Raw genomic sequence first — 17,166 nt, 5'->3', positions numbered from 1 at the left:
TCATTTTTATATTAATATTTTTACATTATATAATTAAAATTAAGTTAAATTGAGGTAGTTAAAAATCAAAATTACATCCTAGATCTTGCCTATATGAACTCACCTTATTTGGGAAGATAAATCATACTTATCGGATTCAATAGATGAGATAGACAAGGAAGATAAATCATACTTATAGGATTCAATAGATGAGATAAATAATACACAAATTGTGAGAGATTTCTTACACCCTTTAGGGACAAATGAGTTAGTATGTAGGTTATTTCGAGTTTAAGTCATTTTAAGCTTAAAACACTTTAAATTTAAGCTATTTTCGGTTTGAGTTGGAGGACTTCCAACTTATTGATTTTTATGTTCAAATTAAGTTGGGATCAGACTTGAATTTGGATTTGGGTTAACTAGATTGAGTTTTCATGTTTTTACATGTTTAAGTGAAACTGTAAACTTACAATTGATTTGAGCCAATAAATTGACAACTCTTATCAAAATGAAATTATAAAGAAAATTTTTTGATGTAAGTGAACCTATCGATAAATAGTATAGCTACAGTGAGTAGAGATATCGTATCCACGAGGACTAAAAGTACTAGTATAGCTACCGTTTTCCTATTATTTAACCGACAACTTGGAATGATTGATTTTAAGTAAGATTACTAAATTAATTTAACTAAAGAGCTCAACAGAGAATAAATCAAGAAAATAATTAAATAATAACCAATAAGTGAGACAATACTCAGGAAAAAATCTATCTAGATTTCGTCTATTATTATGAATCTGAATCAAGCGATTTATTCACTTGGTATCTTGATCTGTAGAAACCCTTAAATTAAACTAGTATCTCTTTCGAGAGTAAGAACAATTGACTTTATGTTGATTAATTGGAATTTCTTTCTAATTAAAACCCTTATTGTCGCATTAACTCGATTAATAGATTCCCTTATTAGATTTGACTTTAATCCGTAGATTTATGTCGTCTTATTTCTAGGATTGCATGCAACTCCACTCAATTATGCTAGATCTACTCTTAAACAAAGACTTTTCCTTCTTTGATTTAAGCACATTAAACATGAATTAATATCTCGAAAATATTAAAACAATAGATAAGCACACAAAACTGAGAATAAGAATTAAGTATTTATCGCATAAAACAGAAATAAAAAAATATAATTCATCATAGGGTTCATCTACCCTAGGTATCTAGGAAATTAGTTCATAATTGTGAATAAAAACATCTTAAAGACAGAATAACCACAGGAAATAAAGAAACTCATAAAAATTTCAAAAAAAATTAAAAAAAAGTCTTTAATCTTGATGGAAATCTGCTTCAGTGTTGGCTCCAATGGTGTTCTTCGAGTTGTTTTCTTCAATATTCTCTGTTGGCTTACTTTTCTCTTCTTCTATTTGGTATTTATAAACTTTAGAATACTTAGAAAGCCTAAAAATTACATTTTTCTGCGTGTTTGAGATACGAATCGCGAAACCGACACAGTATGGCAGATGACCGTGTGTCCAGCCTGTGTGGCTCACACGGCCGTGTGTCCAGCCCGTGTGGGAAGACCCAGCCCGTGTGGCTTCTAAAATTTGCTCCAAATGTCTGATTTTCACTCGTTTTTTGCTCATTTTCCTCCCAAATGCTCTCTTAAGTATAGCAACATGAATTTAAAGGAATAGGAGCATAAAATTAACCATTTTGCATAAATAATAATCCATAAACGTATTAAGAACGAAATTAAAGCATGTTATTTTTTTCACTTATCAGTTTCAATACTTACAATTTTATTTCTAAACTAAAAACAATTAAATTATATCTTTTCAATACTTAAAATTTTACTTCTAAAAACTAAAAGTAATTAATTTGTACCTTTATCTGCCATCAAAGTCGGTAAGAGTTACACCATTAACTGAAGCTCTATTTTGAACATCATGGGTGATTAGTGGTGTTTGAGTGAAAGCAGGTTGTTTTGGTGTGTTAAAATTTGAAATCTCACTGTTAAGCATTGAAACAACAGTAGACATAGTGGGTCTATCGGTAGCATATTCTTGAACGCATAGCAATCCAATATGTATGCATCTCCTTATTTCTTTCTCATTCTTTAAATTAGATTTTGGCTCCAAAACCACCTTGTCTACTAAGCTCCAAATGTTGCCTTCGTTCCATAGTTTCCAGACCTATAAACAGAAAACAACTTTGTAATTATCCAATTTAACTTAGAATCGAAATTCTAAACTCAAAGCTTCAATAGAGTTTATCAGCTCAATTCAATATAAAGGTTGAACTGCTCAAACTCTCTTGATTAAGCTTGTTTACCCAAGTCTAAAATGAGTTTCATTCTCATGTTCAACTTCAAACTTGATTGTTTGTACTTGAGCTTGAGTTTGAATCAGAAATTCTCATTATTAATTGAAAAAAAGAAGAAGCTTAATTAGGTTTGCAAGCTACTCAATCCAAGTATTAGGATTTCTCAAATTTAGCTCGGGAACTATTTTATTCAAGCATTAAGATACTCAAATTCAGCTTGCATGAGCAGCCAAATAGCTTGCAAATATGATGACATACACTCCTAATTCGATCTACCAACGTTTCTAATTATCTTATAAACTTACATATCCTAAGAGGCTAAAATAATCTTGATTGTTGAACAAGCTTGTGTTTTTTCTTCCGCTAACAATCTCTAACAGCAGAACTCCAAAACTGAACACATCTGATTTCTCTGAAAATTGCCCTTGTATTGCTTACTCAGGAGACATATAACCACTGGATTTTAACATTAAAAAAATAACCATTACAAAAAAAAACCCACCATTACAATCCTAGTTTAAATCGGGTCTAAATTAGAATTAAATAATAAAAATAATTTTATTTAAATTTAATCATACAAGAATATAAATATAAAATCAAAATTTAATTTTGATCTCTTTACTATACTTAAATTTGAGATTTAGCTCATATATTTTAATTTGACATGAATTAACCCCTCTATTTTTATAATGCATTAGTTAGTTTAAATAAATAAATAAATATTTTTAACTATTCTGGTTAAATACTAATGTAGATTTTTCTTAAAAACAACAGTTCTATTATAAAAAGTTTCATGTCAACATGATAAGTTGGAAGGAATATAGTTCTATGTCAATATGATAAGTTGGAACAGATATTTTAAAAACACGTGCTACTTATTTGAACTTACTAATAATAAATTAAAAATAAAAAATGTCATATCAAAGTATAGATACTAAATCTCAAATTTGACCAATTTATAATGGCGAAAACCATAATTTGACTTAAATATATATAAATTTTTACAATGCCTTTTTTTAAACAATAAAATAGGCCACATATAGAGCAAAGCTAGACCCTATTCGAATTTAGGCATGTATTTTCTTTAAGCATCATGAAATGACTCGATCATAAACATATGTACATCATACTTTAGTGAAAAAAAAAAGAACAAAAAGAAAAGAAATGACAGGGAGGATATTCCAACTTACTAAGTTCCAACAACCCTTTTAGTGTTAGCTTGATTTTCATCTCCTCCGAAAATTCTCGCCATCCCAAAATCTGCAATTTTTGGATTTAACTCTTGGTCGAGTAAAACATTGCTTGCTTTTAGATCTCTATGTATAACTTTCAATCTTGAATCTTTATGAAGATAAAGTAATCCTCGGCTGATCCCTTCAATAATATTAAAACGTTTTCTCCAATCCAAGATGTTTTGTTTAATTGGATCTATAACAAAAACTAAATGGTAAGACCTTAAAAGCCTTAAAAATGAAAAATTAATTCTTAAAACCGGGGATCTAACTACAACCATCATTGTATTTTCTACCATATTGTATTCATTGTGATTGTAAACGTAATTGATGTTACATCTATCAATTAAAATAATTATTGAGTAACAATTACTATTTATTAAATCTTGGAATAAATTAATGGTGTGTTTGGTTGGGTGGAAAAGTGGAAGGATGAGAGCAGGGAATGGAAAACTGAAAAGATAATAAAATTTAAGTTTACTTGGTCGAGAAGAAAAGTGAGAGGAAAGAAAATATAAAGGATGATGATTTTCCATCAAATGTATAAAATCAATGATTCTAAATTAGAAAGACGAGAGATGAGAAAATGATAGAGATGTATATATTAATTTAAAATTATGATAGAAATGTTAAACAAGGAAAGTTGATTTCATCCTGTTTGATTTTAAATTTATTGGGGGCTTAATATGAGTTTCGAAAATAGTAGAAAAAGGATTAGTGTAAGTTACTAACCAAAGACAAAAGTGTCCAAACTTTTGTTGGGCATATACTCGTAGACGAGCATCTTCTCTTCTGCTTCAACACAACACCCAAGCAATTTAACCAGATTTCGATGTTGAATCTTAGAAATCACTTCCACTTCGTTCATAAATTCTTCTAATCCTTGCCCTGAAGCTTTCGATAATCTCTTCACTGCTATTTCCTTTTCATCACGTAATATTCCCTGCACACAATATTCAGCTCACAAGACTTGATTGCAAAAAAGAAAAATGTCATTTCACTGACTCTGGATTAGTTGGAAATCGCCCTTATTTATTACCCTATAAACTGGACCGAAACCACCTTGCCCTAGCTTTTTTGCGTGATCGAAGTTGCCCGTCGCGATGGCGAGTTCTTCGAAATTGAATAACCGCAGCTGCTGGAGTTGAACTCGGATTGAATATTCTCCCACATTTTCAGTAGAAAATTTTGTCATTGCATTTCCTTTGTTGAGTTGGAGTTTGATCTGTTTCTGTTTGTGTTTTTGTTTCCTTCCTGAGATGCAAATTGCTAAATTAGAGATACACTGAATTCAGAGTTACCTAATTAAAAAACAAAATCTCAAATTGGATTCAATCATTTTCAAACAGAGTAATGGAGTTGAGTTTGAATATCTTAATAACTAAAAAATAAAGATAGAGATGTTACCTCTTCTTTTAGCCAACACCATAAGAAGAGTATCATAATCGTAATGGTTACTGTACTCACAATTATTGCTGCAATAACAATTACTTTATTGCTTTTCCCTTTATCTGCAAATCGAAAAACTTGGTTAATAAAACTTCAACACCAAAAAAGCTGATTAATTGAGGCAATTCAACACATGGTCTACATGGAAGACAAGTTTACCAAGCTCCGAAGATGGTAGACGAAAGTAAAGATCCACTCCGTGAGTGGAGAATTTCTGCATATCAATCAAATCTCCCACTCCAAATCATGCAACCAATGCCAGCATCATACGCATAAGCCACGCACGAACAGTTCTTCATGCATTGATCTTTGCATTCGCCGTTATTTATTGATGACCGGTTCGGAAATACCGGCACTTTCATCGTCTTCAGCTTCAAAAACCCATCATCATCTCCTTGGCCTGCTTCACTGCCATTGTTCTTATCCCTTTGGCATTGTAAAAGGGTAGTCCTAAAACACCCTCTACTCCATTCCTCTATATTCCTAGGCTTAAACCCCTTTAAGCAACTGCAAATGGGTTGTTTCGTTAGATCGCAGATCCCTAATGCCCCACACTGTCCATAAACAGAAGATTCTGTTTGAGAAGTAGAGTACCTGTTTATCCGGTCACCTTTCCCCGCATCCCATTCTCGTTTAACGAATTTTCCTTGAGAATCCAGTTCATAGTACCTCAACCTAGAGTTATCAGAAAATTCATAAGTGATATAGTACGTTTGTTGTTGATTATCTGCAACAATATAAAACCCATCAATATAGACGGTCTTCATAATTACGCCAATAAAGATATTCCCATTCCATGGACCAGTTCGAAAATAGAGCTTGTTATTGTTACTAAGTACAACCTCTGGAATGTTAAAAGGTTCAATACCAAGAGAAAAGTTACCATCAGATGGATCATCAGGGCTTTTCCATGATTTGATCTCCACTTTACGACCCTTTTTTACATCATTGCTAATCTTCATAGTTTCAAGGAAGGCATTAGAAGGATCTTCAAAACTCTCCCATAAGCTGCTTGGTCCATCCTCACCATTACTAAGGACAAGGTTTCCAGAGTCTAAAAGCTGGGCAGTTGTTGCATTAGGAGCTGTATTGTTAACATGTGATGACCAAACAACCTCAGCTTTTCCATTGGAAACAACAAGGTTGCCATAATCTGATATGTTAAGAATCCTAGAAGAGTCTTTGAGAGGCTTGTTTCTGTTTGCTACCCATACCACTGTTTGTACGGGGATTTGATTGTACAATATCCCCACATAACGATTGCTGGAATTAGCAAAGCTGAAGAATCCTAATCGGAAAACTCCACTCTGGGAGATTATAAATTCAGGGTCTTGGATTTCGATGGTGTTATGGTGTCTAAAGCAGTGCCAGATTGTAAGTAAAAACAAGACAATAGTAAAATTTCAGAAGCTAGTAAAACAGAGTCGCTAATAACTTTCTCCATCTCTTGCAAGAACTTTGGAACTGAGGCTATGATTTATGAATGATTAAAAGATTAAATTGAACTTTATTCATTCCTAAAAGTCAAAATTCAATTTTATTAATTATAAAAATATTTAAATAAAAAATTCATTTTTGCGGTCGAGACACTGCAAGCCCCCTAACTCTACCCCTATCTGGGATATGATGTAATGATTTTCAAGGCAACTGCAATTGTCTACGTCAGGATTCCAATTCTTTTCAAGCGCTGATGACTTTTTAAATTTGTTGACCTGTTCATGCATTGAAGTTTGAAAAATGGTGAACTATTATTTCCACGTGTTTACACATGAAAAAACAGTAATACCACTCCAATTTCAACATTACACTTTGGTCCTAAAAGGAAGAAGACATCTTATACATTTACTGTCGTTTGTTTATATATAAAATGTTTTTGTAAAATTTTTTCGCTATTTTATTATATTTGTTTGGTCGAAAATAAATTATCAAATGAAATTATTCTCCAAAAAAGATAAAATTAATAATTTTTTTTAAAAAAAATATCTTATTAAAATTTTTTTCCTTAAAATATTTTTCAAGTTGATAAAGTTTAGTTGATTGTCTTTATTATTGAAGAAACAAAAAAGGAAAACTTTAGAATAATAAAGGGGAAACTCTCTTTATTGTCTAAGAAAATAATATTTTATATTTTAATTTTATATTTTTTTAAGATTTAATCTCTAAAATCTAAATTTTTATCATTCTACAATTTAATTCCTCAAAAATAAATTTTCTTATTCTACAATTTCATCAATTCACTTTATTAAATAACTTTGTGTGCTTTGGTTACAGATTTTAATCCACAATCCGTCAGCCTTATTGGTAGTTGACCTTGAGGTTTTTTTTCCTGCGAAGGTGCATGCATATGGATCATTTGAAGAAAAAGTACTCACTTTAATTATGTGGAGACAAATTAATTTTTGAACATTGATTCAATAGTTGTATTGGCTGTGCTTCTGCAAATTAGACTACATTTGAAAGCCTATGGCTACTTGGGTGCGTAACATTTTGACGCTACGTTCGGTTGATTTGACAACACAATCTTTTATTTTTATTTATTTCAACAATGCAAAAAATAAGATCAAATAACAATGAAGACATTTTAGGTTAAGACGTCTCATTCGGACCCCGAATGTACTTCCGGTTCAAGAACAAATGCAGGGTTTAGGATTAATTTTAAGTTAAAGTAACTTTGGCCCTCTGAGTTAGTGTCATTCGAGTTTGTTAACTGATTTTTTTATCAAGTTATTTTAGATTTAGGATATTTTAAGTTATATATTTGATTTATTTTAATTTTAAATCATTTCAAGTTTGAATCGTTTTGAGTTTAGGTTACACTTAAATTTGAATTGTCTTAGTTTGAATTATTGTGTTTAAATTATATTGGGTTAAAGTTTAAATTTTGAGATAAAATTGATAATTATAATGATAAGTTTAGATATTGATCATTGTATTATCCAATTGACTCGAGTTCACCTCGTACTTGTTTACTGGTAAGGTGATGGATATCTCAAGTTATCTGGGAGTTTTGTAATATCTTTGTTTATGAAAGAGGTTGGCATTATCCAACGCCTTTTTGTTATTAATATAATCTTATCGACTGAGCGAAAAAAAAATTGACAATTATGACCGAAATAAAATGACAAAAATAGATCAAAACGAAATTATAAAGATAAATTTCAATACTTAAATTATATTTCTAAAAACTAATAAAAATAAATCATCTGTATCTGTACTTACCATCAAAGTCGGTAAGAGTTACATCACGAAATGAAAACTAGTCCTCAATCTCTTGGGTAATTAGTGGTTTATTTGAAAGCAAGTTGTTTTGAAGTGCTATGATAAAAAAACTCATTGTAAAGTATTGAAACAACCATAGATATAATGAGCATATCTTTATCAAATTCTTGAATGCATAACAATCCAACATAAATGCATCTCCATATTTTTTTCTCGTTCTTTGAATTTAATTTCGACTTTGGAATTACATTGTCTACTAAGTCCCATATGTTGCCTTCATTTCATAATTTCCACACCTGAAAACTTTTAACATCTTTGTCTAAATTAATGCCTAAATTATGAGGCCTAACTTAGACTTAAAATTCAGAACTCAAAGCCTCAATAGAGTTTAATTAATTCAATTTGATATAAAGATTGAATTGCTCAAACTCTCTTGATTAGGCTAGTTTACTCGAGTCTAAATTGAGTTTCATTTTCATGTTCAACTTCAAACTTGATTCTTTGTACTTGAGCTCGAGTTTAGGTTGAAAATTCTCAATATTAATTAAGAAAACTCAATTAGGTTTACATCTCAGAAGCAACTCGATCCAAGCATTAAGATACATAAATTTCAATACTTAAAACTTAATTTGTAAACACTACAAACAATTAATTTGCATTTTTATCGGCCACCAAAGTCCGTAAGAGTTACATAATTAAGTGAAAACCCATCTTCTACATCCTGGGTAGTTAATGGTGTTTGAGTGAAAGCAGGTTGTTTTGGAGTGCTAAGGTTTGAAATCTCACTGTTAAGTATTGAAACGACAGTAGGCATAGCGGGTCTATCTTTGGCAAATTCTTGAACACATAGCAATCCAATGTGTATGCATCTCCATATTTCTTTTTCATTCTTTGAATATGATTCTGACTCTAAAATCACTTTGTCTACTATGCCCCAAATATCTCCTTCCCTCCATAATTTCCATGCCTGAGAATAGAAAAAAGGCTGTCAAAATTAATGCCTAAATTTTTCGGCCTAAATCAAGTCAAAATTATAAACTCAAAGTCTCAATAGAGTTTGATCAGCTCAATTCAACATATATAAAGATTAATTGCTCAAAATCTATTGCTTAACCTTATTTACCAAGGTTTAAATTGAGTTTCATTCTTAGGCTTCACTTAAACTCGATATTGTAGTCAAGCTCGAATTCCAATTGAAAATGTTCAATATAAATTAAAAAAAAAACCTTGCAAGATACTCAATTCAAGTATTAGGGTTCCCAAAGTCATCTCGCAAGCTACTCGATTCAAGCATTAAGATTCTTGAATTCAACTTGCATGATCGCTTAACTCAATAATTACTAGCTGAATTTAAGTTTTCTTTATTCGAACCTGAATAGCTTGCAAAAACAGCATTTTACACCCTAATAAGATCCACCAACATCTCTAACTATCTTATAAACTTACATATCCCAAGAGGCTAAGTGCATATTGATCGTTGTAAAATCTTGTGTTTCTTCTTCCGCTAACAACCTCTAGCAATAGAACTCCAAAACTGAAGACATCTGATTTCTCTGAAAATTGACCTTGCATTACATACTCAGGAGGCATATAACCACTGTATTTTAACATTAAAAACAAAATCAATTACAACCCTAATTTGAACTTGTCCATGACCTGATCCAAATTAAAAAATAATAATAAAAGTATAGCATAATATGTTCTTTAGTGTTTTATTTTTAAAAAATAGTAAAATGAATCCATAGATCTAACTAAGCCAAACTCAATTTAAGTCTAGACATGTATTATTTTTAAGCACCGGACTTGACCTGATGATAGACATATCTATACCATGTTTTATAAAAAAAAGTATCAAATTAAATGATAGGGAGAAAGTTCCAACTTACTAAGTTCCAACAACCCTTTTGGTGTTGGCTTGATTTTCATTGCCTCCGAAAATCTTGGCAATCCCAAAATCTGAAATTTTTGGGTTTAATTCTTCGTCGAGTAAAATGTTATTTGTTTTTAAATCTCTGTGTATAATTTTTGGTCTTGAATCTCTATGAAGATAATGCAATCCTCGATAATCCCTTCAATAATGTCGAAGCGTTTTCTCCAATCCAAGACATCTTGTTTAGTTGTATCTATTACAAAAATTAAACAATAAGACCTCAAGGTTTTGGATCTAAACAACAATCATTATTGTATTTTCTACCATATTGTATTCATTGTGATTGTGGAAAGAATTGATGCTATGTTGATCAATTGAAATAAATATTTAACAATGAAAAGAGTCAAAACATTATGTTGCTGCTATTCAAATCTCGGAATATAATTACATCAAACATGTTCTTGGACCAAGCCATGACTTATTTTTCGTATCCTTTTACACAAGTTTGCACCAAATAAACTAGGTGACCAACTTTATTGCTTAAAAAAAAAAACTTACAACCATACTTCTATATTTTATAATTACTAACTTTTAATGTCACATGTGTTTAGTGTGATTTAATATTAAATTCATATTTAATTATTGAATTTTTAAGGGTAAACTATAAAATAGTCATTCAACTATTAGTATGTTTCTGTTTTAGTCACCCAAGTTTAAAATTTTCTATTTTAGTCACTAACATTATCGAAATTTAATATTTTGGTCAATCATCCATTAACTCACTGACAGTGACCTTTTTTCTATTGGCATAATAATAATTTTAACCCTCCAATGTTTACAGAATCTATCAATTTAGTCTTAAATTTTAAAAATTGAACAAATTTAGCACATAACTTTTTACATTTTGTCAATTTAATCTTAATTCTTAAAAATTATAAAACTCTAAAAAATAAAAAAAATATTTAAAAGTTCATTTTTCGATAAAAATTCATAAGATTTTCCTTACAAAAACACATTTTCAATAGAAAATTATTTTTCTTCATTTTTGAGAACTTTTCAAGAAAATAATATCCAAGATCTAACCTATATGGATTTCAACTACCAAGTCAAATGAGTCAAACTTATTGGATTTGCCAGATGAGGTAGTCAGGGTCAAGTTTAAGTTGTAAAGAGAAGGAAAACGATATTATATGCTTATTGGATCCAGTGATAAGGAGCTCAATTCCCCTTAAGCAACAGCACAAGTTCAAGTATTGTGGATTAAGAAAAAAGTTCTAAGAGAGCCTTTCCCCTTGTTTAGGGTCCAACTTAATTGGACTCCAGATTTAATTGGGGTCCAATATAACCACTGAATACTGATGAGTCACAAGAAAATAAAACAGGATTAAAATAAGAAATAAAACAGGATTAAAATAAGTTACTAACCAAAGAGAAAAGTGTCCAAACTTTTGTTGGGCATATATTCATAGACGAGTATCTTCTCTTCTCCTTCAACACAACAGCCAAGTAATCTAACCAGATTTCGATGTTGAAGCTTAGAGATCACCACCACTTCATTCATAAATTCTTCCAATCCTTGCCCTGAAGCTTTCGACAATCTCTTCACTGCTATTTCCTTTCCATCATCTAGTGTTCCCTGCACACAAAATTCAACTCACAAGACTTGATAAAAAAAGGAACATGTCATTTCAATGACATTGAATTTGCTGAAAATCGCCATTATTTATTACCCTGTAAACTGGACCGAAGCCACCCTGCCCTAGCTTTTTTGCGTGATTGAAGTTGTTTGTCGCGGTGGCAATTTCTTCGAAATTGATTATTGGCAGCTGCTGGAGTTTAACTCCAATTGAATTTTCTCCTATATTTTTACTACAAAATTGGTGTTTGATTTGTTTTCGTTTTTTATTCCTTCCTGAGATAAAAGATCAAAGTAGTTAGTACCATATTGATAGGCGTATTATTTTTATTTTTAATACTGATATGTATAGATATTATATGTATCGATATTAACATATTTTACTATTAAATTTTAAATTTATTGATATTTTAAAATATTTTTAAAATATATTTTTATAATCTAATTTTTTAATTTCCTAATAAATTATATATACATTTAAATATTATCCATATATTACCTTTATGTTTAGCCATCCTACGCCATAAGAAGAGTGCAGAAATTGTAATAACTACTATGCCCGCAATTACTGTTGTAATAACAATGATCTTACTACTTTTCCCTTTATCTGCAAATAGAAAAACTTGGTTAATAACTTCAACACCAAAAAAGCAGATATTGACGCAATTTATCAAACACATGTTCGACACTAAGAATATTTACCCAGTTCAGAAGATGGCAGACGAATGTAAAGATCGACTCCGCCAGTGGAGAATTTCTGGACATCAATCAAATCTCCACTCCACACCATGCAACCAATGCCAGAATCATACGCATAAGCCACGCACGAACAATTCTTCATGTTCATGCATTGATCTTTGCACTCGCCGTTAATTATTGATGACCGGGCCGGAAATGCCGGCACTTTCATCATCTTCATCTCCAAAAAGCCATCATCTCCTTGTCCTGCTCCACTCCCATTGTTGTTATCCCTTTCGCACTGCAGAAGGGTAGTCCTAATACACCCACTACTCCAATTACCTCTACTCCATTCCTCTATATTCCTAGGCTTAAACCCTTTTAAGCAACTGCAAATGGGTTCTTTCGTTGAATCACATATCCCAAATGCCCCACACTTCCCATAAACATCGCAATCTATTTGAATAACAGGGTCATTTTTACTCCATTCCCCATTCCCCTTTCCCCGCATCCCATTCTCGTTCAACGAATTTTCCTTGAGAATCTAATTCATAGTATATCAACATAGACTCATTAGAAAATTCATAAGTCATAGAGTCCGGTTGTTGTGGATTATCTGCAACAACCTCAAACCCATCAAGATAATCGGTGTACATAAGTATTAAGCCAATAAAGATATTCCCATTCCATGGACCACTCCGAAAATAGAGCTGGTTATTGTTCCTAATGACAAGCTCTGTGATATTGAAAGGTTCAATACCAAGAGAAAAGTTACCATCAGATGGATCATCAATGCTTTTCCATGATTTCAGCTCCACTTTACGACCCTTTTTAACATCAGTGCTGATCTCCATAGTTTCAATGAAGGCATTAGAAGGATCTTCAAAACTCTCCCATAAGCTGCTTCCTGCATCGTCACCATTACTGAGGACGAGGTTTCCTGAGTCTCTAAGCTGGGCAGTTGTCGTACTAGGAGCTGTATTGTTAACATTTGATGACCAGAGAATCTCATTTTTGCCATTCAAAACAGCAAGGTTGCCATCATCTGATATGTTGAGAATCCCAGAAGAGTCTTTGAGAGGCCTGTTTCTATTTGCCACCCATACAACAGTTTGTACGGGGATTTGATGGTACAATATCCCTACATAACGATTGCTGGAGTTAGCCAAGCTGAAGAATCCCAATCGGAAAACACCATTCTGGGAGATTATAACCTCAGTGTCTTTGATGGACTTTGATGGTGTTATGGTGTCTAAAGCAGCACCAAACTGCAATAGAAAACAAGATACTAAAGCTAATAAAACAGAGCAGCTAATAGTTTTTCCCATAATCTCTTCCCAGAACTTGGAATTAGTTGGGATCTTCAAGGATTTACCCTAAATGAATTCAACTCAAATTTTTTTTCCAGTTTTTTGTTTTAAAAGATGATAGGATGTAATGATGTTTCATGGCAGCTGCAAATGTTTACTTCAAGATTTGAAGTTTCTTGAAGAGGTAGCCACCTCTTAATTTTCTTTGTTTTTCTGTTGACTTTTCCTTGCATGGGATTGGAGAACCAAAAAAATCAACTAGCACGTGTCACCTTGTTCATACCAATTTTGTGCTTTATTAATATCATTAGTCTGTGTGATCATGAGTTAATCATAAAACATTGTTTGATATTAATCTTTTCATACGATATTTTATGATCAACTCATGATGACACAGACTAATAATAAAAATAAAGCAAAAATTGGTATGAAGAGGGTGATATATGCTAGTTGATTTTGTTGGTACTCCAATCCCATGCAAGGAAAGTCGACAGAAAAACAAAGAAAATAAAGAGGTGAAACTTCCAAATGTTGATTTGAAAAATGCATCTATTATTTGAACTACGAAATTTGTTATTGACCATTAATTAGTTACTCCAAATGTTTCTAAATCATTCATTTTTTTTCCAAGTGGCAGTCCAAAGTGACTGCTGTGAAAATAATAATAATATTTTTTAAAAAATATAAAAAATTATTTAAAATATAAAAACATAATTTTTTTTAAGATTTATGTCCATCATTTGAAATAAATATAGAATAGAGTCAGATTGTTATTTCTATGTTCATAAAACAAGCCATGACTGAGTTTATTTTCAAGAAAATTTGATGAAGCTAAAAATGATAATTTTCGTAGAAAATTGACCCTCAGAGGAGGTAAGTAGTTAGAATTATTACTCTTATGTTTGTAAAGATTTGAAAGCCCCCAATGCATGGTGTCATAATCTTTCCTTTTCTTTTTTTTTTTTTTTGTAATTTTCGTTCTTTCTTCTCTTTCTTTAGCATGCCCTCTGAAATTAATGCCCCTCTAAAAAAATGAGTAAATGAAGCACCAGCTCCAATAATCAAAATCAATATTTACAACAAAGAAAGCATCTCAAATCTTTATCAGTATTGTAAACACTCCAAATAATTAATTTGCATCTTTATCACCCATCAAGCTTTGTAAGAGTTACGTGATTAAGTGAACCCCTATCTTCAATATCATGGCTCATTAGTAGTGCTTGAGTGAAAGTAGGTTGTTTTGAAGTATTAAGATCTGAAATCTCACTATTAAGCATTGAAACAACAATAGACATTGTTAGTCTATCTTTAAGTATATTCTTGAACGCATAGCAATCCAACATATATGCATCTCTATATCTCTTTCTCATTCTTTGAATCTGATTCGGACTCTGAAATCACCATGTCTACTAATTAAACCCCAAAGATTGCCTTCGTTCCATAGTTTCCATGCCTGTAAACAGAAAACAACTGTCTAAATTAATGTTGAAATTATCTAGCCTAGCTTGACTCAAAATTTTAATCTCAAAGTTTTAATAGAGTTTCATTAGCTCTATTCGAAATAAGGATTGAAATGTTCGAACTTTCTTGATTAGGCTTGTTTTACCTAAGTCTACAACGAGCTTCATTCTATGCTTAACTTCAAACTTGTTAGAGACTATAACAAACTTAGGAAAATATCTTTCTTCATTTATAATTCCCTGAAAGCCAGCTCCAGAGTAATTAATGTACAAAGGATAACAACTAACTGACGTTAACAACTAACTGTCTATTACTTCAGTTAACAACAGACTAACTACTTCAACTAATTTTGGCTATACATAATTATCAAACTCGGTTCATAAGACTTGGTAGAAAGAAAAATGTCATTTCATCGATAATGTATTTGCTGGAAATCACCATTGTTTATTAGTTATTACTCTGAAAATCCGACCGAAACAATCTTGCCTTAACTTTTTTTGCGTGATGGAAGTTGTTTTTCTTCTTTTTTTTGTTTTCAGTAATTTTCTTTCTTTCTTTCTTCTTCCTTTTCTTTTTGCATGCCCTTTGAAATTCACGCCCCTCTCGTAAAATGAGCAAATGAAGCACCAACTCCCATAATCAAAATTGTTGGCTTTTTTTTATCACAAAACAAAAATAAAGGAACTAAAATTTGTGTTGAAAGATGAAAACAGAAGCAAAACTCAGATGTTGAAGGAGAAACTTCAGTTGACTTCTCTCATTCATACAAATGTTTAAAGATAAAATGTACATATATTAAACTATTACATTAAAAGAGCAATAAATTTTCTAAAAAGTAACTTGCACAAAAACAGCTCAATAGTAACCTGCTGATTGTCTAAAGCTGTTTAGGTTGACTAATTTTATCCAGACAAAAAAAGTTGTCAGATTAGATATAGGTCACCTATCACACAAAAAACTACTTCATCCGGATAACATATGGTACTTTTGCATGTTGCTGTATTTCATCCGAGTAACTTACATGTGCTGTTTGTTGCCACCATTTAACATATTTCATCCAGATAACGTACATATGCTGTTTGTTGCCACCTTTTAACACTCCTCCTTGGCTACAAAACAGCAAACTCCAATTTCCTTCCTTAAACACTCGAACCTTGTAGCAACTAATGGCTTGGTCAAAATATCAGCAAGCTGATCCCTCGAACAACAATGGACCAAGCTGATTTCCTTAGTTAATTCTTCTTCCCTCACAAAGTGATATCTGATCTTGTAATGCTTCGTTTTTCCATGGAACACAAGGTTCTTGGCTATTGCAATAGCTGATTGATTGTCTACCTTAATCTCTATTGCTTCTGCTTGACTAGCATTCAAATAATCCAACAGCTTTCTAAGCCAAATTGCTTGATTAACAGCAGTAGCAGCTGCAATATACTCAGCCTCTGCAGTGGATTGAGCTACTGTCTGTTGTTTCTTTGAACACCAGCTGAAAACTCCTGAAACTAGAGTGAAGAAATATCTTGATGTGCTCTTCATATCATCAACCAAGCCAGCCCAATCATTGTTTGAATAACCAACCAGCTTTAATTCTTCAGCTTTCTCAAACATCACACCATAGCCTAAGGTTCCTTTGACATATCTTAAGACTCTTTTAGCAGCTTTGAAATGAGCTGTGTTACAGCAATGCCTGAACCTCGAGAGAAGGCTAACATTATACATAATATCTGGCATTGTTGATGTTAAATAGAGTAGGCAACCAACCAAACTCCTGTACCCCTTTTCATCCACTCGATCATGCTCACTGGTGCTTGACAGTTTCTCTCCTATTGCAATAGGAGTGCTAGTGGGCTTGCACTTTGACATGCTAAATTTTCTTAGAGCTTTCAATGCAAATGCTTGCTGGCTTATGAAAATGCCATGCTCATTCTGATTCACTTCTATACCAAGGAAGTAGGTCATCAAACCAAGGTCAGTCATCTCGAACATATCTTGCATCTGCTTCTTAAAATCCTCAAT

At 31.9% G+C, this 17,166-nt stretch overlaps 2 pseudogenes; both read right to left on the bottom strand.

The window, feature by feature from the left end:
• Nucleotides 1–1,399: 1,399 nt before the first annotated feature.
• LOC107932655 (G-type lectin S-receptor-like serine/threonine-protein kinase At1g11330) lies at nt 1,400–6,382 on the bottom strand (annotated as a pseudogene).
• Nucleotides 6,383–10,083: 3,701 nt separating this feature from the next.
• On the bottom strand, nt 10,084–13,731 carry LOC107932647 (G-type lectin S-receptor-like serine/threonine-protein kinase At1g11330; annotated as a pseudogene).
• Between the last annotated feature and the right edge of the window lie 3,435 nt (nt 13,732–17,166).

The sequence above is a fragment of the Gossypium hirsutum genome, chromosome A01 (assembly GCF_007990345.1).
Source record: "Gossypium hirsutum isolate 1008001.06 chromosome A01, Gossypium_hirsutum_v2.1, whole genome shotgun sequence".
NCBI classification, from domain to species: domain Eukaryota; kingdom Viridiplantae; phylum Streptophyta; class Magnoliopsida; order Malvales; family Malvaceae; genus Gossypium; species Gossypium hirsutum.
Note: the sequence above shows the minus strand (reverse complement) of the source record. Positions and strands in the feature narration are given on the sequence as shown.